The sequence below is a fragment of the Carlito syrichta genome, unplaced genomic scaffold (assembly GCF_000164805.1).
Source record: "Carlito syrichta isolate Samal-C Ts95f unplaced genomic scaffold, Tarsius_syrichta-2.0.1 Scaffold305653, whole genome shotgun sequence".
NCBI lineage: Eukaryota > Metazoa > Chordata > Mammalia > Primates > Tarsiidae > Carlito > Carlito syrichta.
In genome coordinates, this window is record NW_007249749.1 from 99,125 (window position 1) to 123,725 (window position 24,601).

Consider the following 24,601-nt stretch of genomic DNA (forward strand, 5'->3'; position numbering starts at 1 on the left):
ACTCCAGTCTGGGCGACCGAGTGAGACTCCAACTCAAAAAAAAAAAAAAAGTTAACAGAAAGAACTTCAACTCTACTTTTATTATTAATATTTATGTGCTATATTCTGAAAAACCTGTAGAAGCCAGATAAGCAAAAGCAGGAAGAACAAGCAGTAGATAAAACAGTGAGAATGTAAAAGACATTTAATAATGTCTTGACATGAATAGTAAAGATAAGAGTAGTAATGATACAACAACCTTACATTTCTGTAGGTTCTTGATTCTTCTAAAAGCACTTTCATGTAATAAAGAACAGAGGGATAAAGGAAGAAATAGAAATAGATGCAAGGAATACCAAAGAGATGTATATATAAAAAAGCAGGCTGGGTGCAATGGCTCACACCTGTAATCTCGGCACTTTGGGAGGCGGAGGCGAGAGGATTGCCTTAGCAGAGGAATTTGAGGCAAGCCTAGACAACATGGCGAGACCTGACTCTACAATAAATTTAAAAAGTAGCTGGGTGTGGTGGCACGCCTATAGTTCCAGCTACTTGGAAAGCTGAGGAGAAAAGTTTACCCGAGTCCAGCAGTTCAAAGACATAGTAGTTGTGATCATGCCACCGCACTCTAGCCTGGGTGACAGAGTGAGACTCCAACTCAAAAAAAAAGAAAAAAAAAAAGAGGGGGAGTTTTATATTGGAAATCAGACTCCCGATACCAGAACAGTTTGGGTATGTTCTATTGTTTTCTTAATGCCAGATAGAGTCTAAAGCCCGGGTTGCAAATGAAAGAGTGCCTGTAAACCTATGCTACCCATACAATGCTTCAACTGTCTGCCTTTAAGAGACATTAATTTTGTTCCAAAATAAAGGATGCAGTGTCAAATTCAAATGTCTAAATAGAATGAATATAAATCTTACTTTTGCACAAAAGTGTGCTTGATTGATCATTCCTAAAAGTTAGCACTTCTTGTAAAAGGGCTTTTGATAACTGGAACAAGGCGGGGGGAGAGTAAACACTATAAAATGGCATAGAAAGAGAGAAGAGCTCAGCTTTTTCACAATATTCACAAAAGCTCAAGTGGCCAGGGCCACGCTTAGGGCTTTAGTATCATTCATCACTCTCCACATACAGCAGGGCTTCTTAGCCTCCATTCTGGCACACTTAGGAAACTTGTACAATTTGCATGCTTGTTTCCAATCATGCAAATTTAATAAATTCCAATTTTCACCATGTGACTTTGGATTTTAGGAAAATAACATGGAGATAAAGCACTTATCTCACTGGTTATCCTTTTCTGCCACCCAGCTCTGTCTTCTGGATAAAGAATGAAGAGCTCTCAAACCCAGAAAGCATATCGATGTACATTTTTCTCCACTGTAAGACATTGAACTGAGCACGCTATAATCCAGCCATGGATATTTGCACACTACAAGCCAGTGTTATATTTGCCTGGTTCTTTTCATCATAGGCTTGATTTAGTAAGCAAATTTTCAAGGCTCAGTGCTGTTGGATATACCCTGAAGTCAACTTAAAAGCCAGACCTTAGGTTTGTGGAAACAAAACACAGTACTTCAATTACAAATACCTACTTTGAATTCCAATGTACATGTAAAAATGTTCATCCTATAAATACTGGCCTTGATTTTTGACTCAGAGAGTCTCCTGATTTGGACTTCAGCACCTTCCTCTAGGTGCCATTTTAATTCCCTCTGCACTCACACGTGTATAAATTGAGTTCCGTCACCATCTCCAATATATGTATCTCTTTGCTAAGTGGTAGGCTTTGGAGAGATTAAAAGTCACCCTGCCTCTCTCTAGCTCAGCCAGGAAGCAGCTGGAGAGTCCACACAGCCAACTCAATGTGCACTGTCTTCATCGAAGCTTTTACAGTACAGATGCCAGCCTGTTGGTACCAGCGTGGTTTAGAGCATTCCCCTCCTATACATACAATCTGAGGCCCAGATGGCAAACTCTGAAAGGTGGCTAAACAGAGACAGGCAACAGGCAGTCAGCATTACTGAAATACCCTTCTGCAGACTATATAGGAAACAACACAGTTGTAGACCTGGAAGAACCAGAACATACATTCACATACATGCTTGTATGGGTAGCATAGGTTTACAGGCGCTCTTTCCATATTTGTGTGCATGTGTGCCCACACATGTGCTAGTGTATGCATGTGTGTGAATGCACACATGTGAACACACTCATTTTCATGCACACCTGTGTACACTCATACACACATGTTCCTGATATAATGGGAAGATGCTATGGGAAATCCCAAGAGGAATAAAAATTTTTAAATGAATGCAAAAGTGCCACCAAGGTTTGGAGGTCTAGAAGAGACTGTTTCATGAATGCTTCCCCTAACTTGCAAGATTGAAAGGATAAAGAAACAAGGGGAAAAGAGGTGAATATTTTAAAAACAGAATGGGGAGTGGAATTGGCAGTTGAGGAAAATTGCCAGGACAGGGAGGGGTATACCTCATCAACAAGGGTAACTGCATAATGAACATTTGTATACTTAACCCTGAATTGTATACCATGTCTTTAAAATAAAAAATAAAAAACAGAACGGTGCAAATTATATTCCCAGCAGAGAAGAAGAGAAAAAGGCTAATACCACCCAAAAAAAGCACAGAGGATTTAAGATCAGAGAAAGAAAGAAAAAGAAAAGGAAGAAAGGCCAGAATTGCAAACAAGGTTGAGTACAAAGATTTAAGCAGAAATGATACTGTGGGAAGAGAAGGGGGTTGTAATTGAATAAATGTGAAATAAATGAGATGCCATTTAACTTTCAGCCAAACGGAGTAACAGGACATTTTAAAATGTAGAAACTAAGAAATAAGGACAGGTGAACGTTCAAGTGGGACAATATGTGATTTATTTATTTTTTCTGATTATAAAACTATATGGTCACTTAGACAATTTTAAAAATTCAAATAAATAAATAAGGAAAAAAAATCTGTAGTCTCATTACCAAAAGATAACCTGTGCTTACATATATTCCTCCTGTCACACATAAACAAATTGTGATTGCATTGTACATGCTGGGTTTTTTTACATCATGTCTTATCATAGACAGTTTTTCATGAAATTAAATAATCTTTTAAAACCATAATTTTTAGATATTTACTTTGATTCCTAGTTTTTATATGTTTATATTATAAGCAATATGCTTTTGTTTCTATATTATAAACAAAAGTACTGTGATATCTTCATGAATACTTTCTAACTATTACTAATAATTCCTTTTTCTAATTGCTTTTTAATTACTTTCTTAGAATATATTCTTGAAGGACAAATTTGGTACCCGATTCAAAAGGTACAAAATGTCTTTATAGAAATTTTATATCAATTCATACTGCCACTGACAATACAGGAAACTTTGTTTCACCATACCCTAGCCAACAATGAACAAAAAATTTTTTTTTAATTTGCCAGACTGATAGGGGTACAAAATATAGCGTTAAGGACACCATCTGAATTCAGTATACTCTTCGTGGTACAAAGTATACTTCTGAATATGCCCAGTTTTTATGCTTTCTAGAATTACAAACTTGCTTGAGAGTCATATGAAATTTATGAACTTTCTATAAAAAGGTTTATATACAGTAAAATAGACCCTTGGAGTTCATCTTGGAACAATGTCAGACCAACTTTAAACATCTGACTTAAGTAGAATTTTTGGAACAAGCTCATTTGTAAGCCGGGACTGCAATAACTGGTTCAAGCACAGAGCATGTATGGTTTAGTGGGAAAGGAATCGGCTCCAGCCATGAGGCTTCGTTTTCAGTTCTAGCTCTATATGAAAACACGCTCAGGTCCTCATCACATGCTGGGACTTTAGGCTCCCTTCCATCTATAAACCCCCAGAGCTCCAAGATAATGTCAACCTTCACTGGCATGTTGTAGATATTTACTCTATGGACAATCTGTGCTTATCTTCTGTACTCAGACTGGGATCCTTGGTGTTCGGAAGCAGCGAGGACCTTCTCTGACTCTGACTCTGTTTGACATCTGCTCCGGGAATACAAATGAATGTCATACTGTTGATTACACACATCTCCTTTTTTCCCGTAATCAATTGGGAACTCCTTAGGAGCACAACTTGTGTCTAACCCAACTTACTTACTTACTTACAACCTAACTTACTCAACATATTCACCAGTTTGCTAAAATGAACCAAAACAAAAGAAAATCCTTCCAAATAATAGGAGTTTCATTTTACTTGTGTTGACTATAATTCTACAAGATGTCTAAACATGCATACATATTGACCAATTTTCAGCTTAAACAAAACGTTTGCACAATTGATTCCTGTTATTGCTGGTAGTCATGTTCTATAACAGTCACTGAGAATACTGAATTAATGAATACTGAATCATTGCTCCTAAGGGAAATACAAGGTTAGGTTTCCACAAGCCTCTGGTCACATCTTTATCATCTGATATTTACATAACCTTGTTTTTTGTGTGTTTTTGTTCAAAGACATCTTATTTAATATGTATTGTTAATTCAGTAAACTAAACACATTGCCAACAACTCTATATCTCAGGCCTAGGTGAAGCTTATCAAGTACATATTTCTCCAAATTATAGCCTTCTTGTGCTAAGGAACACTGGACAGCACAACGCTTTCACCCAGCAAAATCACCAGCAAAATGCACAAAAATTCAAAAATGTAGGATTAAAGATACCATGAAAAGAACACTCACTTGCAGTGTGACAGCTGAAACAAGATGGCCAAATATCACTTGTTCTCCCTCTGCTGGGAACAAACGCTGGGCAACTCAAATTTTTCACTGCTTTATGCTTGTCCACAAATGAGTGCAAAAGTGATGAAAGTATTGCTTTTGGCATCACAAATAAATTTTAGCAAGTAGGTGAATTTGTTAATACATAATCTGTGAATAATGAAGATGGACTGTGCATTGATTTTTCTCTCCATTCAACTATTATTACATCATTTTTGGCACCTGAGACCTGAGATCCCCCCTCCAGATCCTAAGACTTTCTCTCTCTTTCTCTCTCTCTCTCTCTCTCTCTCTCTCTCTCTTTCTTGCTCTCCCTCAATCTCTCTCTCTCTCTCACACACACACACACACACACACACACACACACACACACACACACACACACGCACACACCCATCTGTCTAAATAAGCCACTTCATAGCCTCTGAATTTTTCATTTCTCAGTTCATTCTTCCTTCCCTTAATCCATCTATGACTTCACCTCTTGCTTCTTGGCTACACTTCTGGCCTTGTGTGCCCGTGGCTTTTGCCTTTTTCCCTGCCAATTGTGCCTGACTTTTTCTTGTAGTCTTCCTTCCGCCCTCTGTCCTGCTCTTCCTCCTCACCACCTCCACCCTTATTTTATGTCTTCAGTTTTTTTTTTTTTTAAAAGATGCGGGGTACAATTCAGGGTTAGGTATGCAAGTGGACATGGTTTAGAAGACGACATTCTTTAGAGATATTTCTTTTAAAGTGAGGTTAGATTTATTAATGTTTGTGAAGAATACTTGGTCCAATAAGCTTCCCTGTCACAGGACATGACCTTTGGGTATGGAAAATGATGGAAGGGGATGAATGGAGCCAGGGTTGGTGCCAGTGGAGCCAGCACGAAGGTTGGGAACTTCCCATGGAGAAGGGAAGAGGAACATTGTCACAGTGAGTTTCAGTACCACGGATGCCAGAAGCTGACTCAGGAAAGATGAGAAGGAGAGGCTGGGCCTTGAACAAAGTGCAAGAGAAGATCTAGGAAGTCAGTGACCCTGCAGGAGCCCAAGGAATCAAAAGAGAGGCAAGTAGGAGAACTCTGAGCGACAGCTGCTGGAAGGACAGTGAGGCATCCTCTGATCTCCTAGGCGCATTAATTCTCAGCAGCCAGAGGAAAAGAACCCGGAAAGGAAGGACCACTTCCTGAGGAAGGACAGGGAAGGAAGCCAGCAGAGGCAGCATCCTGAAGAAGTTTTTCTGTCCTTGATTCCTACTTCAAGGCTTACTTCTATACCTTGTCTTCCTACCTTGGAATGCTGCAGCTCCCACTCCTCCCCTTTAGCCTAACTTGAACTCATCCTTTAGGTCTGGGAGACTTTATAGATAAAATATCTTAAAGAATAAGAAGACCTCAAGCATGCCTCATCTACTTAGAAGAGTCAGCGTAACGTGTAGACAGTCACACTTTGAATACATTATCCAAGAAGGAACACAGGAGTTTGATAGGAAAGTGACAGGAAACACCAAAATCTAGGAAGGAGAAGGAAAATAGGCAGCCTGAATGGTGGGGATCAGTAGGGAACCAGGAATGAGTACCCAATATGGGAGAGGGTGAGTGTCTTTCTTTAATCTACTTTCCTACTGGAGAATCAATCCAAGTCATGAAAGAGCACCTTGACTCTCCCAAGCCCTGAATCTATTTTAGGGAGTGGCCAGAGGCCTGAGGCAAAACTTATCCAGGGAGGGAATATGCCATGGGTTTCACGCCCTTTCTGAAACCTAATCTGCTATAGCAAGATGCCATTATCCATCCTAGCCCTTAAGCTAGGTTCTGGGGACTAGCCATGTCAGTTCTAGGCATTAGGAAAACTCGGTCTTTTATGTTAGATTCTTGCAACAGAGGCTGAGAAGTGAGCATGGCATGGGAAATGGGCATCACCCCCAGAACTTGAGCAGGAAAAGAGTTGCCACAGGCCAGGCACAGTGGCTCACATCTGTAATCCCAGCATTTTAGGAGGCCAAGGTACAAGGATTGCTTGAGGTCAGGAGTTCAAGATCAGCCTGAGCAACATAGCAAGACCTCATCTCTGTTAAAATAAAATTAAAAATTAAACAAAAAAGAGTTGCTGCACGGCTTGGTCTTGAGCTTGGTGAGGATTCTTACAACCTGGGGTTGATTTGTGGGCTATGCCCAAACTTCTGGGTCTAACTGAACTGCTAGGTCAGTTGTGACACTGGAAGGAGGTAGCAAGCCCCTCTGGGAATAGGGTGTGAGAGGGACACAGGTCCCCCACCCACTAGCCTAGGCTGTGGAAGGACCTATTAGATAATTTAAGTCTTCTCTCTTTGTTCTTTAGGGATCCATTGGCTATTCTTGGCTAACTGTATTTCCATATAAATTTTAAAAGAAGATTGTGAATCTCCATTACAAAATAAAACTTGATATTTTGATTGAACTAGCATAGGAATCGGGTGTGGTGGCACGTGCCTGTAATCTCAGCTACTTGAGAGGCTGAGATAGGATTGCTTAAACCCAGGAGTTTGAGACCAGCCTGAGCAATACAGTGCTCCCCACCCCACCCCGTGAAAGAGAGAAAGAGAAGGAAGAAAGGAAGGAAGGGGCAAGAAAGAAAAAGAAAGAGAATTTACTTTATGGGAGAACTGTCCTATGCATGATACAGCTTCCTTTATTTAGATATTTAATTTCTTTCCAAAATAACTTCTAAATTTCTAATCTATGGTGCTAGAAACCAACAAACTGGTTTCTTTTGGAGAATTGAATATGACTAGTCATTAGGAAAGAGCATAAGGGGAAGGAGGACTATGTGTTTTGCAGATAATGTGCCAGTTCTTGATCTGAATTTTCTTTCCTTTTGCATTTTTTTAAAGTCAGGATGAGAAGACAACTCCTCAAAATGAAACTGAGATAGCCATAACCCATCATGGATGATATGTGGACAGTGGATAAGTGTTCAAGAGGCAACCAGTGGCTGGTCCTCTAGATCGGTTTTTCAAACTGTGGGCTATGTGTTTAGTGGGCTGCAATCAGTCTTATTTTCAATAAAATAGAAGAGAATGGAAGTTATGAAAGTGCACCATGTACTGTAAGGTTAAGCATTGTTTCATGACATATTGCTGAAGTTGTACACACACACACACACACAAATATATGTACATGTGTATAGACAGATGTGAAATCTGTTCCTTATCAATTACAGTCCAAAATATTTAAACAACTATGCTCTTGGAACTACCAAGAGAATTCTACGTGTCACCATACATCAAAACACCTGGTATTTATGTAGCTCAGACATAAACTTTAGTTTGATAAATATGAGGTTTGGGATGGAATGGAGTTGAATGAAATAGTGAAATACTCATAATTAATGTATCAGTTTAAGAAAGACCTATAAGTTATGGGTGGGTTAATTAGAGAAGAATATGAGATCAACAATGTAACAAAGGTAACCAGAACTCAGTGTCTTTGAAAAAGGATGTTATAGAACAACCAGGCTTTAGCTCAGGAGGTTACTGGAGGCAGCATGCACCTCCCTTGAAAAGGGGCAGAAGGTGCTGCACAGGCAGACAGTGAAGATAAAGTACAGCTGTCTAGGGAGCTGTCCTTTATCCACGTCTTCTCTGGTTCCCACTACTGGCCTTTTTGTGTTAATCACCCCTGAACTGTGCTCCTTTTATTTTGTCTGCTCTGGTCTTTAAGACTTCCTCTTCAGTGACTGAACAGTTGCTGGCCACCAATCAAGTCTGTTTCCATCTCTACCCTCAAGAACAACCTAGACATTTGTTCTCTCATATATTTGGTTCAGGATCTTAACCAGCCTGAGCTGAAATTTAGGCAAAGGGATTGGGGTGTTAAGAGGTAAGAAGGAGAATAGCTTCAACCAGAACTCTCCCACCCAGAAAAAAACCCTATAGATCAAATATCTCCATGTGGCATAGCAATATGAAAGAGATTAGAATTATAGCAAAAACAATATGGAAACATAAAAGACCACGAATAGCCAAAACAATCTTTAGCAAAAGAAACAAAATGGGAGGTATCACACTTCCAGACTTCAATCTCTACTAAAAAGACACAATAATCAAAACAGCCTGGTATTGGTACAAGAACAGGCATATAGACTAATGGAACAGGATAGAGACTCTGGAAGCAAAACCTCAATTTCTCAACCAACTCATCTTCGACAAAGCCTCCACCAACAACCACTGGGGAAAGGAGAACCTATTCAGTAAATGGTTCTGGGAAAACTGGTTGACCACATGTAGAAGACTGAAACAGGACTCCTACCCATCACCATACGCAAAAATCAAAAAATCAACTCTAAATGAATCAAAGACCTAAACATAAAACCTCAAACTATAAGAATCCTAGAAGAAAATGTAGGAAACACCCTTACAGATATTGGAATAAGCAACCAATTCCTGATTAACTCTCCAAGAGTAAATGCCATAAAAGATAAGCAAGTAGGACTGCATCAAACTGAAAAACTTCTGGGAGACAACCCACAGAATGGGAAAAAATATTTGCCAACTGTATAACTGACAAAGGCCTAAAATACAGGATCTACAAGGAACTCAAATGTGCCAGAAGGAAAAAAACAAACAACCCTATTAAAAAATGGGCAAAACATATGAATAGACATTTCTCATAAGAAGACATATGAGCAGCCAACAGATACATGAAAAAAAATCTCAGCCTCACTAATCATTAAAAAAATGCAAATTAAAACCACACTGAGATAACACCAAACTCCAGTCAGAATGGCCATCATCAATAACTCAAAAAACAACAGATGCTGGAGAGGAAGTGGGGAAAAGGGAGCACTTCTACACTGTGGGTGGGAAAGTACACTTGTACAACCTCTGTGGACAACAGTGTGGTGATTTCTAAAAAATCTGAAAATTGACCTTCCATATGACCCAGCAGTCCCCCTTCTGGGAATACATGTGGAGGAACTCAATAAAAAAGATACCTACACATGTATGTTTATTGCAGCAATATTCACAGTAGCAAAACATGGAACCAACCATGCGGCCCATCGAAAGTGAACAGGATAAGAAAGTGTGGTACATTTACACAATGGAATATTATACAGCCATAAAGAAAAACAAAATTATTAACTTTGCAACAACCTGGATGGAATTAGAGTCTATAATACTCAGTGATTTATCACAGAAAAAAAAGATCTGAGTACCGCATGTACTCACTCATAAGTGGACCCTATACATTAATCATAATACTATAAGAAAGTGGGACACTGCCAGGGGAAGGGGCCGGGGGGTACACAACATCAATATGGGTACCCATACTTTACCTTTATGATGACCACGTATGGACCTAACCCTCAGTTGTACCCCACATTTTTAAAATAAAATAAAATATTTTTTTTAATGATGAAAGTTAGTATTTATTAAGTATCTATTTTGTGCCAGGCATTGTTCCAAGCATTTTACATGGATTGACTCATTTAATTTCACAATTACACTGAGACAGACAATATTATCCCCATTTTACGGAAAAACCAATAGAGGCACAGAATTTTTAAACCAATAACACACAGTCTCACAGTTTAAAATTGTGAATATGGTTTTTTAAAAAGAACTTAGAGTGGACTATGAAGTGACCAAGAAAGAAGAGACTATTGATGTATCTATCAACTTGACCAAAATAGGACTCTATAAATATTTAGTCTGCCTTTGGTTAGAACTACAAGAGTTCATAAACACTTAAGGTAAATAGATGCTTGAACTCCCACTGCCTTTACCTGTCAACTTTTGTGTAGCATTTGTAGAAATATCCAGTGTCAATCTCGGAAACGCTATTTCTCAAGAAAGATACTGCCTTTATAGCTTCCAAACTAATCCTCATAATGAAACAGGGCTCATCAGGACACTAATCCAAAACCCAAGAAACTTTATCAACAAGTAAATAAAATTCACCCCATTTATTTGAGACAGATTGGTCCCCTACCTCATTTTGGGAAACCCAACAAAAAGACTTGTAGACAGAAGGCATTTTGTAGATCAACAAAATAAGCTATTTAACCCGTTCATCTCTAATCACTGGTGGGGGGGAAGTCATTGAAATTCCAAAGCCAAGTGAAATACCCACTCCAGAAACAGAGCTAAAATCAAGCAGCTGGGTTAAATATTAATCATTTGATGATGGTTTCTCCACCAGGCTGTTCAAGGAACTTAAAAAGGTGCTCAAAGGTGAGAAGACATGGAAGAAAGAGACAGAGGGCTAGCTGTTACTAACCAATTTGAAGTACTCATTTAGAACTTTCAGCCTGACATTTAGACATTGCTTATGTGATGTGCGCAGTCGTGTTAGAGCCCTGACCTAAATTTAGTGGTTTAAAATGAACTCAGTTTCTGCTTCCATCCATTTCCAAATGCCAGCTGAGAACTCATTTCTCAGACCCTTTTCATCCACAGGAAATCCCTGGGAACTTTACAAAAAATTTAGAACAAAAAGGTCAGAAAATTAAAACACAGTATGTAGCCTCTCCCCTTCCAAAAATGGCCATTTGGGTAAAATCTATGATAACAAAGAGTTAAAATTCTGTGCAGTTTAAGAGCAACCAGTTGACCTTTAAATGTGCTGGTTTAAATCCAATCACCTTTCAACAAGCATGAAATCTGGCACAAAGCGAACTAACGCACACCAATTATTTTCATAGGACTAAGCTCACAGCGTCCTGTTTAGAAAAAAGAATAATGTCCATTTTCCAAAAGCCAGACTTAGAAGCTGAGTGTCTCTGTTGGTAGGATTTTCCTTTGGTAACTGTCTTCAAAAGTGCTGTTGGAGGAAGCTTTTCCCTGAAAAAGTACAGCATAGTACCTTAAAGAAGATAATTTATTCGTTTTGTTTAAATTTTGTTATATGAAATAGTTTTCCCCAACTTTTAGTGCACCAAAAGTAAAAATAACTGGAAAATAATCAATTACTATCCTCAGTCAAGAACTTTGCAAGCCTTATATATAAGAAGAAAAAATATTCACTCCCAGTGAAAGGGTGAAATGCTGAATCCTACTTTGAGCAAATGCACTAAAATCCAGAAATTGAAACCAATTGCTAAGAGAGTTTCTACTCCCTAAAATGAATCCTGGCTTTTTAAAAGTAATTCCCATGAGGGTCTTTTAAGGGGTGAGATTCCCTTGTGTCTTCAAAATATCATTCAATTGACAGACATTCCCTCACAGGCTTTTTTAAAATTAATTCATTTATATATTATAAAATGTGGGGTACAATTCAGGGCTAGGTATACAAACATTGATCATGCAGGTACCCTTGTTGATGAGGCATGTCCCTCCCTCCCCTAGCAGCTTCCCCAACTGCCAGTCCCACCCCCCCCCTTCCCCTGACAGTTTTCCGCTACTGCCAATCACTTTCCCACAGCATTATCATTGTTCAAGGTCACCTTATAAGTGAGAACATATGGAACTCAGTCCTTTGTTTCTGTGATAAATCACTGAGTATGATCGACTCCAAATCCATCCAAGTTGCTGCAAAGTCCATATATTTGCCCTTTTTTATGGCTGTATAGTATTCCATTGTGTATATGTTCCACTTTTTTTTATCCAGTCCAGTTTCGATGGGCAATACAGTTGGTTCCATGCTTTTGCTATTGTGAATAGAGCTGCAACAAACATACGTGTGCAGGTATCTTTTTGTGGAATGATTTGAGTTTCTCCGAGTATATTCCCCAAACAGCCCCTTTAAAAAGTAGGCAAAAGACATGAATAGACACTTCTCAAAAGAAGATATACGGGCGGCCAACAGACACTTGAAAAAGTGCTCAGCCTCACTCAGCATTAGAGAAATGCAAATCAAAACCACCTAACCCCTGTAAGAATGATCATCATTAATAAAACAAACAACAACAGATGCTGGCGAGGATGTGGAGAAAAAGGAACACTTCTATACTGCTGGTGGGAATACAGACTAATACAGTCTCTTTGGAAGACAGTGTGGGGATTTCTGAAGAAACTAGAAATTGACCTTCACATGCTTTTTAAGAACACACTGCATGGCCGTTTGGGTGCAATGTCCAGGTTGGGTACCCTAACTGAAGTTCTGCACCATGCAGAACTGTGGTCAACTGCAAGACTGTGTTCTTTCTCACCTCCTTTGTCCTCTACCTCCGTGGTCCCCTCTGCAGCCCCAACCCATTCATTTCCATCACGGTGTCAGCCATTTACGTGGTCTACTAACCCTACACCTGAACCATATTTAAACCGAAGTGTGATTTTTCTTTGTTGAATCCTTTGCTTTAAGAGTGAGACTTAGCCGGGCTCGGTGGCTCAGCCTGTAATCCCGCGCCTTTGGGAGGCTGAGGTGAGTGGATTGCCTGAGCCCGCGGGTTCGAGACCGGCCTGGGCAGCGAGACCTCATCTCTACAATAAATCAAAAAATCAACCGGGCGTGGTAGTGCATGCCTGTAATTCTGGCTACTTGGAAGGCTGAGGCGGAAGGATTGCCAGAACCCAGCAGGTCGAGGCTGCGGTGGCCGGGAGCGGCCACTGCACTCCAGTCTGGGTGACAGAGTGAGACTCCAACTCAAAAAAAAAAAAAAAAAAGAGTGAGACTTCTGAGATTCCTTCCCCAAATCCTCCTCTCTCAGCTCCTCATTCTGGTGGGAGCCTTCTGCTGGCCATGACATGTCAGCCTCTCCTTGCCACAATATTTGATTTTCTCCCTCATTCCCTGCCTTCATCTTGTGAGTCCAGAAAAGAAAAACATTAGGATTTCACAGCAATGTAGGTAGCGGTCTGTGGGTTGTGGCCCAGGCAGCACCAAGATCATCACCCATTCAGCCACTTCTGCTTTGGAGGGAGGAGCTTGATTCAGGAAGAGAAGGCACCACCTCAGTTGCTCACAGACCACGACAGGAAAACATCTGCCAGCCCAAGACCCTGGCACAGAAGACCCCTCGGAGATGACTGTCAGGTCAGCCTGGTTATGTGCACAGTCCTGGGATTCCTCCAAAATCAGAGGATCCCTCCTACAGCCCTGGAAGAACAGAGTCCTTCCACAGACATGCCAGGCAAGAAAAGCAGCCAAGGTCTCCACAGGCCTCCCTCACCGCCCGTGTCCTAACCTGTACTCATTCCTAAGAAGCAGGGCTCCGTCACCAGCTTCTTCTAAGCAACCCTTGAGTCCAATTTCTTTTTCCTACTCCAAGACTGATGGGATGTCAAGGTCCAGATTCTCATCACTGACACTAACTCACAACTGACTCACCGATTCACATTTAACTCACCAAGATTTGGGGAGCAGGGGAAATGAAAGTGTCTTTTCTACCATCCTCAGCTCAGCCCCCAACAGAAAGACACACATCACCTGAGTGCAAGCTGCGAAATTCGGCTGACCTGCACCTGGCTTTTTAGTTATTCTTTTTTTGCATACAGTGAATTATTGCCCTAAAACACATCATCCTAAAGTCTAAGACACAAAAAGTATCCCAAGTCCTGCATGCTTGAAGAATTGCATGGCAATATATTTAGTTGACATATTCTATCTTATTAATCAGGATACACAATTCAATTGTAGATAAGCTCTGTTCAGGCTTCCCATCCTCTCCTTCCTGTCAGCATCCTACACACGACAACCTCCACCAGAAATACAGTATGGGGTTAGGAAAAAGAAAGCACAAGAGATCAAAAGGCAGAGGACTGTGGCTTTTTTCTCAGCATTGTCATTAACTGAGTGACTTGGCAGAGTCACTAAAATTCACTGAAACCTCAGTTCACCTTCTGTAAAATGGGGATACAATAACCACCTCACAGGGTGCTATGAAGGAAGCAGGTAAGACAAAGAAAATGAACATGCCTTTTAATTACAAATGGAGAATACAGGAGGAGAGGGTTGGGGAGGGGAGGAAAACTGAAAAGATCTGCCCTCCCTCACCCTTCCATATCTAGCAGGTGAAATAAAATGTTCAAACAGAAAACCTCAATAAGAGAATCCAAATAAAATATTCTTAGGAACTGTTAAAGGGAAAAGCCACTGTAATCTCAAAATCTGGCCAAGATCTCAGTCAGAGTAACATGTTTTGAACTTCTGAGTACATACCTAGAACCCTGTACTAAAGCTTTGGGACTTTGACCTTCAGGGAAAAAAAAGCCAAAATGCTTGCTTCATTGTATTCCCTGTAGTATATAAAAATAAGAGCAGCTGAAGGGCAAACTTTGGGAGCAGGGGAAGACAAACACCTCAGACCGTAACTTACTTTATCCCCATGGCAAGTCACCTTCAGGAGAAAATTTCAGCCCTGTGTGTTCTGCTTGGTCCCACTCGAATGGGAAGTTCCGATCAGAGGCCGAAATAGAAAAAAGGAAGTCAACAGAACTGATTTTCCTAACTTCTCAAATGCAAATCATCACACTCTGTTATGGAGGAGAATTACAGTAAGGTTTGAACCTCCTTTCTGTAAAGGAGGTCACACGCTGAGTGTGTACAGAAAACATCCTACTCCAGGGAAGAAAGGAAAGATTCATCAACTTTCTTCCTTAGTAAAGGAGGGTTGACAGAGTCGGACTGACCAGGAAGTAAAGGCTACCAATGGTGTTCCCATCAGAACCAAACTGCTGCTAAAAACAATGAAGTGCTCCACTTTGATGCTGACACTATTCTCTGAGCTGGTTCCAAGGCACTTTTCTTCAAGAGAGCAGATATTAAAGTGGTTCCCCTCCCAACTTCCTCATTACTGTTCAGTGTATCAACATCTTCTCAGAGCCCCAGGTTTAAAACTTTCACGTTGAAACTCCAAGCTCCACCCTCCATGAACACCCTTTAGTTAGTTTCTATCATATACCAGCCTTTCCACCTACATGCACCCGTCACAAATTCCGCTAATTCTCCCATCATGCTCCTCTGTGTTTGCCATGCCTCACAGTTTCCTCGGCCATTTCTGGCCTGGAACCTCTGCATCCGACTGCTGTCTGCTCTCTTTCACAAGACGGACAGATGAATCTTTCCAGTGTGCTGCTTCCTCTGCCCCAGGGTCTGCCACAGCTCCCTGGTACCTACTGATCACATCTAAACTGCTCAGTCAGTGCTCCTGCCATATCTACCTAGCTGTTACAGGAGAAAGTGCGTGAGCCTGGGGACCAGATGGGTCAGGTAAGACTCTATCTGAGGTAAGTTTTATCATGTAGAGGCTGTGGGAATCTGGGCAAATTATAAAACTTCTCTGCGCTTCAGTTTCCTTATTTGTAGAATGAAGATAAATAACACCTACCTATGCAGTTATTAAGGTTAAGTAGGATAACATACACAAAGTGGTCCTCATGGGTTTCAGCAAGAAGAAGAGGAAATTAATGCTTCTGGAGTGCTCACTATATTCCAGGTTCTGTTCTGAGTGCTGTACATGTGATTATGCTGGTATTATTATTAACCTCATCTTGCAGAAGAGGAACTTGAAGCAAGAGAGAATGAGTAAAGTCACTGAAGTAAGTAAAGCCACATCACAAATCAGTAGAAGAGCCAGCCTTTGAACTCAAGCAGTCTGACTACAGATCCTGCACACGGAACTCTGATCTGCTGTCTCCCATTTCCCCTTCCCTTTCCCAAATCCTTCCCTTCAACGGTCACTGACTCACAGCCCACATGTCCACCCACTGGCTCGCACACTGGCTCACACACTGGCACACACAGCCCACATGTCCACCCAAGTCCTTTCCATCCTTCCAGCCTTTGCTCCACATTCCAACCTCGCCTGAGGGATTCCATGCTGCATGTTCCCTCTAATCTCACCTGATGTCCTGAGGAGAGCAGGTACAGCATTCTCTCTATACCCGTGTATAGCTTCTCTCAACTCTTTGTCTTGCCTTCATTTATGCATAAGCTGGTAGTTTTTATCCAGTTCTTTGGATAATCTATTCTTAGAAAATGCATCTAAAAAATAGACCATGTCCCCTAAGTCCAGCATGTCCAAAAAGAAACCTGTTATTTCCACCAATGCCCTAGCTGCCATCACCAAACCTGACTTCCATGTACTTATCTAAGAAACACTTTCCGAGAATCTACCTTGTTCCTTTTGTTAACAAAGATGACATGGGACTCATTTCTAGGTGATCATAGTCTAATGACATAAATGTTTACATAGAAAATGTAAATAGGTTGTGGTAAGTACTAAAAGCTTGCTGCTAATGGTATCAACATGTTTGGCTCTTCTTGATCTTGCATTTCTCATGTTGCACCATGTGCCAAAGCTGTCACACTGCCCTTTCCTTTTCATCTCTGCGGCCACCTGTGATTTACTCGCTCCCTATCTTGTTCCTGACCTACTGCAGTCCTCTCCCTACTTACCTAACTGCCTCATTCTCCTGGCCCCCAAAACCAGCCCATCTCTTGCTGCCAAATAACCTGAGATTGTTGCTCTCATATTTGAAAGTCATAAAAATTGATGAACCAAGTGCAAAGCCCTGAGCTGGACCAGGCAAACCTGGCAAACTTTCTTTCCTTTGCTTTGCTCCGTCTCCCACCCCTCCCCGATACATACACTACTTCATACACCACAACTAAGAGAGACTCTTCTCAGGTCTCCGAAAAGGACTCAAAAACCTATTTCCTACTTTTCTCTCTGCCCACCCTGTTCTCCTGTCCTCTCCTCTCAGTTTTTACCTCTGGAATTCAGATATTCCTCCAAGGTTTAGGCCAAAAGTCACCTCCTCCATGAAGCTTGCTCTTATTCCCCTACAATGTGTGATAGCACCATTCTCTAATTTGCTTTAGTCGTGCATTTGTATCTCGGTGCACTTAGATTCTTGCACTGCAGTCATTCATATATTTATCTTATGTTGTCTGTATCTTTGGGACAGGTACTTTGTCTTAATAACCTTTGTTCAACACTGTACCCAACAGAGTACCTCAAGTAGAATATGGGCTCAATAAATAATGGACATATTTTTATTTTTTGCATAGCATGAGAAAAATGTCTCATGAGGTAACAAGAAGAAACTCAATTTTTTTTCTTTTTCATTACTATCATCTGTGATACTTAATTTTATATGTCAACTCAACTGGGCTAAGGGATGCCCAGCTACCTGGTAAAATATTATTTCTAGGTGTTTCTGTGAGGGTGTTTCTGAAAGAGATTAGCTTTTGAATCAATAGACTGAATAAACAAGATCCTCCCTCACAAATATGAGTGGGCATCATTCACTCTATGGCAGGCTCAGATAGAACAAAAAGGCAGAGGAAGGTGAACCCTCTCTTTTAGAGCAGGGACATCCATCTTCTCCTACTCTTGGACACTGGAGCTCTTAGCTCTTGGTCCTTTAGATTCTGAGACTTACCCCAGTCGCTCACCCAGTTTCTTAGGCCTTTGACATCAGACTGCAAGTTACACCATTGGCTGGTTCTTAGTCCTTTGGACTCAGATTGAATTATACCATTGGTTTTCCTGATTCTCTAGCTTGCAGATGATATATTGTGAGACTTCTTTGCCTCCATAATTGCATAGCCCATTTCCATAGCAAATCTCCTGTTATATGTCTATGTGTTTCCTATTGGTTCTGTTTCTCTGGAGAACCCTGACTTATATTTCATCTAATCGTCTATCCAATAAATCTTTTCACCCCTAGGCAATATGTTAGGTACTCGGGGGACAAAAATAAGGACATAAATGCTTGCACTCAATAAATGTACATTCTGCATCAGAGAGATTGGCACAGAATATATATGAAATAACAAAATATATGCAAAGAAATACGAATTGCAAAATTGCAACAACTCACCACCAACTAGGTATGTGACCTTGGCCAAATCACATATAATGTGAGCTAAATATTAATAATTTTAAAATGCAAACTCATAGGCAGCCTATGAATTTATGGTCTGAACCATAGCATGGCCTTTGCTAACGGATGGCACTTCCATGTTAGTAAGTGCCAATATATTTGCAAAAATCTAACATTGGTGCTGATTAATTCTAAAGAAATCATGTAAGCAGCAGCTAAAGAAAGGTAAAACCAGCAGCTGAAACTGATAATTAGACAATGAAAAAATATAAATGCTAAGTGCTTCATCAGCACCACTAGATAAATAAACCAGTGAATTTCAAGGCCATGAAATGCAGGACAAGCCTCGTAGGAAGCAATGTCCCAGTAAACATGACATGCTCTCCTCTGAATGCCCATATTCTACCACTACTATTTGCCAAATGAGATTGGAAATATGAGTGTATAAGTCAGACTCCCCTCTGAGATGTGAATAAAAATTTTTGCTCATCTCTGTATCCCCTATACTTGATGCCTGGCACACAGCAAGTATTCATGAATTGTTTCTGAATGAAGCAATCAGCCGTTATCAAGAATTTACTAAGGTTTTGCATGTGCTAAATCTAGAACTACAAATCATATGTTCCTATCATCAAATTAAATTAATAAAAAACTTAAGGCCTACACTGTTAACCATGAATTGGTTTTAGATAGAGGTCATTATCAAAGAAAAACTCAACTACCAAGAAGTAATTTCAAAATAAAAAAATTCTCTTTTGCAGTTTTAAACACCGTGAAAGAGTGCTCTCAGTCTGCAGCAACAATTCACAAAGGCCCTTCTTTTCATGTGGTCATGTCACATCATATAAGCCCTGTCATGTGCCTCTCTCCTTCACACCCTCCCACCAAAATTCCTCTTCCAGACTAATCATCAAACCTCTGTCCTATCCCTCTACCTTTTCCCTTGTTTATGCATCACAAATGCCCAAAAGAACTGGTCTGGCAAGATTAAATGGTGCCTGAAATGTAGGGAAGAAAAAAATAAATAAGCAAAATCAGAATCATTCTTTGTAGGCAGTAAAAAAAGAACGCTTCAAATCTACCATACATTAGAGATGTTGGCCTGGTAGTAAATAGATACAACTTAAAGGTGCCAAATAAACAGAAAATAGTTCAAAGAAACAAAAATGTTTAAATTTTTTAAGCGTCTATGATGTTTGGGAGAATTGTGATGTTCATCAAAAATATTTATTAAGTACCTACACTAAGAATTATTTTGAAAAAGAAACTGTGTCAGGGGTACCCAAAACCCCTACATTTGAACACTCACTAGAAGGTCTCATGGGACTCTGCACATAATTGGACTTACAGCTAATATGTGTTAAAGCAGTGTGGTAAGGACACACAGCCCGATCATAAGCAGGGAAAAGACACAGGTGCAGTCTGAAGTATTCATGCAGACTCCCTTATGCCCCTCCCTCACATGAGAGATCCCATGAGTACATTCCCCCCAGGAGTGAAAATGCAGCCACTTGTGTAGAAACACAAATGTTTCTGCCCAACTATGCTTTTTAGAGACTCAATGCTGAGGTGTTTAATGGGATCTTATCACATAGGCACCCTCTACCTAGCACATAATAATAGTCAAGACTTCCAGAAGGGAAGCAGGTGTTCAAGCATAAACTGTGTTGTTTGCACAAATGTCTAGGCACAGTGAACCACACTTATCAGTTAACTATTGACTGAGAGCAATCCAAGGACCACATTTCCAGTCACCAACCAAGAGCTAATCACACAAGCAGGTCTTTCCAAGGGTACCAGTCCCAGGCCTGCTTTCTTAACTCTTTTCTGCACAGACATAAATATCTAGTTCATGTCTCAAGGCAATTAACATCTAAAGAAATAAGATTTATATGTAAAAATATGCATCGCATACAGTAGCATGCTAGGTAACACTAAAGTCATGTTTTCCAAAATGTCCTCTAGGCCACTTCCATCAGAATCACTAGGGTGCTTGCCAACCTGGTGGCTACAGCCCAAAGAATCCTATGCAGTAGAAGAATGAAGCATCAGTCAAAGCTACAGGTTGAGGTGAGATTATAGAAGACCTTGAACACCATAATGAGATGTTTAATTTTATTTCATGGTCTTGGAAATCCACTGAAAGAAGATTTTCTTTTTTTCACTAGCTAATAAGATAAAGAATATTACTGTTTGAAGATTAATCTAATCACCCTATGTAGAATATACTAGAAGAGGTTGGCTGGACTCGGTGGCTCAGCCTGTAATCCCAGCACTTTGGGAGGCCGAGGTGAGTGGATTGCCTGAGCCCGTGGGTTCGAGACCCGCCTGGGCAACTTGACGAGGCCTCATCTCTACAATAAATCAAAAATTAGCCGGGCATGGTAGCACGCGCCTGTAGTTCCAGCTACTTGGAAGGCTGAGACAGAAGGATCACCGGAGCCCTGCAGGTCGAGGCTGCAGTGGCCGGGAGCGGCCACTGCACTCCAGTCTGAGTGACAGAGTGAGACTCCAACTCAAAAAAAAAAAAAAAAAAAGAACAGGTTAAGACCAGAGGCCAAGAAAAGAAAGAAAATGATTATAACTAATATCTGGGGACTGCTTATTAGGAGTTAAGCACTACTCAATGTACTCCTCTTAGCAACCTTTTAAGGTAGGTGCTATTGTTCTCATTTTGTAGAGAAGCTTGTCCAGTCATGCAAGTCAGGACAGAAGGAAAGGAATATAGACTAGAAAAGGAAATAGAAAACTAAGGCAATGATGAGTCGTGACAGAGGCAAGGGAGAGGAGGTCATCACAGATAACTCCTACACATAACTTTTTCTTTCCTCCCTTTGGAATCTCTATTCTAAGATGACAAGGAGAAAGCCATCTAAAAGAAGAAATAGTCTAAATGTTCTAAACCAGATAAGAGAAATAAAGAATAATAGGATGTCCCAGCTTCTTCCTGACCCACATAGATAGTAAGAAACAACGTGAAATGCAGCAGGAGTGGGTAACTGGTAGCATTCTTTCATCTTTGGTATTTAGGAGATACTTCTTGGTTATTTCCTTCTGACATGATGCAACCCTAGAACCACTTAATGACTAAGCTACCCTTGACACGGTATTTCTTAAGGTGTCTAAAATTAACACTTACTCCAGAAGCATCACAGTCTTATCATCATGACACAAATACTGATCACTTGATTGCATAGAAAGTATTGAAGATGCTAGAGTGAGACACTGAGTCCAAGTGCTTTAGAGGACACAGCACAGACATTTGCTTGATTGATAAATATCCATCTAGGTCTTTTGTTTATAAAACCCAGAATTAAGCAACGAGACTTGACAAGTCACTATTTAAGGGAAACTAATCTGTTGCCTTAATTGGCATTTTAGCAGGAGGCCAAAGACCACTAGAACCAATTGAAACTAATTAATGTACCAAAATAACTCAATACCAGGGTACTGATTTTACCTCGTTGGAAATCACTCTAAAATCTTTATTAGCCCTTTGTAACATAACTTCCAAGTGACCTGTCTGTATCTCTCTTTTTCACAATCCCTATTAGCCAATTGAATCACTCAGAAGTATGGCCAGGAAACGATAAAGAGGAACAACCTGCACAGAATCTTCAAAACTTTCGATGTCACCCAAAGACCTGTGGAATGTGCCCTGTGGTTGGGCACATTCTCATTTTTGGAAACCATCTCTGTTACAGCTTGCTCAAGAATTCTTTTTCCCTAAGAGGTGTTGCCAGTAAGAAGTTATTTGAAAGGATTTGCTCTTCCTCTGGGTAATTTATGTGTTTCTTCACATATTCAGCCTACCTTGTTCTTTATGCAAGTTGAGCCGAAATGTTTTTTAAGTATTTATTGTTACGGCCCTCTGAGATGGTATAAAAGATAGAAGATACAACCTGCTTTCCAAGATTCTCATGAGAAAGAACAGACATAGGTAAAAGCAATATAGACATACAGGTGAATATTTATGAAAAGTAGTTAAAGCATAGGTTATAGGAACTGAATGGCCTAGGTTTAAGTTCTGGATCCACTAGTCACCACTTGAAGCAAGTTTTCTAACCCTCTTTAAGCCTCAGTTTCCCCTTCTGAGAAACTGGGTTAATAATACCCACTTCACAAGAGTATTGTGAAGAGTAGTAAGATAATAAACATAAAATGCTTAGCACATAAAAGTTCAACAAATATCAGATACATTTTTTAGAAATTAATTTTTTTTTTTACTTTTACTGCTATTCCTACCACCATGTTACCATCATTCATATTTTGCCCCATACCTTAAAAATAAGGAGGCTCCCAGTCTGCATGTAGTAGTCCAGTTCAGATGCAACAATTCACCTCAGGAGCTTAGGAGGCTGTGGAGGGAAGTAAGCAGAGCCTGGATAAAGCAGATAAGTAAGTTTGTTCTAAATGGCTTCCTGAGCTGAGGAAGGGCACATGTTCACAAGTCATATGATTTTCAGAGCTGGAAAGTGACTTAGAAATCCTTAAGTTTCTTTTTTAAAAAAATGTGCAGCTTTTGGATAGCCACAAAAATCATATGCCTTCTTCTAATGCTATTTAAAATGTTGAAATAAATTCCTCATCAAGAAGAAACGGAGACAGAAGCAATGGTAACTTTGAAAACATTTTTATTCAGGTCTTAAAAAATACATATTTCTTCCTTTGATCATGTAGCACCAACGTGAGCACCGAATCTGCTTGCTCACCACTAGCTCTTCATTCCTAAGGAATGGAGAAACAGAGCCCAGAGCAGTTTACTTTCAGTGTCAAGCTCATCCAGTGCCTTATTTTCCCATTTCAGAAGACCCTTTTACTCTGACTCTGATACACCCCGTTGGGAGCAAGCCTCTGCTTACTCAAAATCGATAATTTGACTAAGGTACCATGAGACTCAAGTGAGTTGCTCTTAGCCACACAGCTAGTTGGCAAAGGAAGAAAACCAGGAATACTGCTGATGGAGAGGAAGCTTCAGAGGAGGGGAAACAGACACAGCAGCAAGAGTTTGTGATAACAAATAATGTGGGCAGCTACTTAGATTTCAGCAAGAAAGGGACTTAAGCAAAAAGATTTTTTAGAAAAAAGCATTCTTGTTGCTGTATATAGAGCACAATAAATTATCCATGTCAGATTTCTTATCTCTGTGCTTTTTGCTACCGGAACCCAAAGTGAAATATCAACAAAATATATTTAAAGGTAAAATCCAGTTGTCCAGTTGTCATTTTATTTTTTAATTTGAGGACATTTTCTATTTATAATCAGTGATTAACTCATTTTTAGGAATGAAGTTGTTGAAATGAGGTTTTTCCCCGTGGTTATAATAAAGGTTCTATGGCCATTTCTAAAAATCTGGGTTTTTTTATTTGTTTGTTTTATTTCTTTTTAAGGCAGAAAGATATAAATTGAGCACTCATGAGCTTGAGGTCTTTGGATGTTCTCCAATTCAAAAGTCAAGATTTAGCTTGACTTTAGCTGCTTCCCTTAAAGATGTAAAGACACTGATTTCTCCCCAACTTAGATTTTCAATTCAAAGAACTGGTAGCAGAGTATTTTCCAGGTAGAGTCCTCATATTTGAACCCCTTGTTTATTTTCAGTACTGCTGTGTACATATTGACCTAATACAGGCCTATTTCTTGGTAGATTCTCAGCAAATATTTGATAATGTCCCTGGCCTGCAAGACTTGACTGTCACCCTCAGCTTTCACAGCCTTTTCCCAAAAGGGACCAGGTGAAAAAGAAACTTCAAGGCTGAACTTTATTGTTTAGCCACTTCTCCTGTTGTTTATCAAATCCTTTGCCAATGGGAATATTGGAAAAGGGCAACATAGATGCCTCCATGTTTGAGTTGCCATCTGAAACAGAAGTGAAATACACTCACATCATTATTCGTGCTGACCAATAATCTGCAGTGCTTTCTCAAAAAAAAAAGAGAAAAATCTCTTCTCTTTGGAGATATGGGAAACGGACAGGAGTCGGGGGAAGCTCCAGAGTTTCTATGTAAAAAGGAATTGGTAATCCCACGCGTTGGGAGACTGAGGTGAGTGGATTGCCTGAGCCCGCGGGTTCAAGACCCACCTGGGCAACTTGGCGAGACCTCATCTGTACAATAAATCAAAAAATTAGCCAG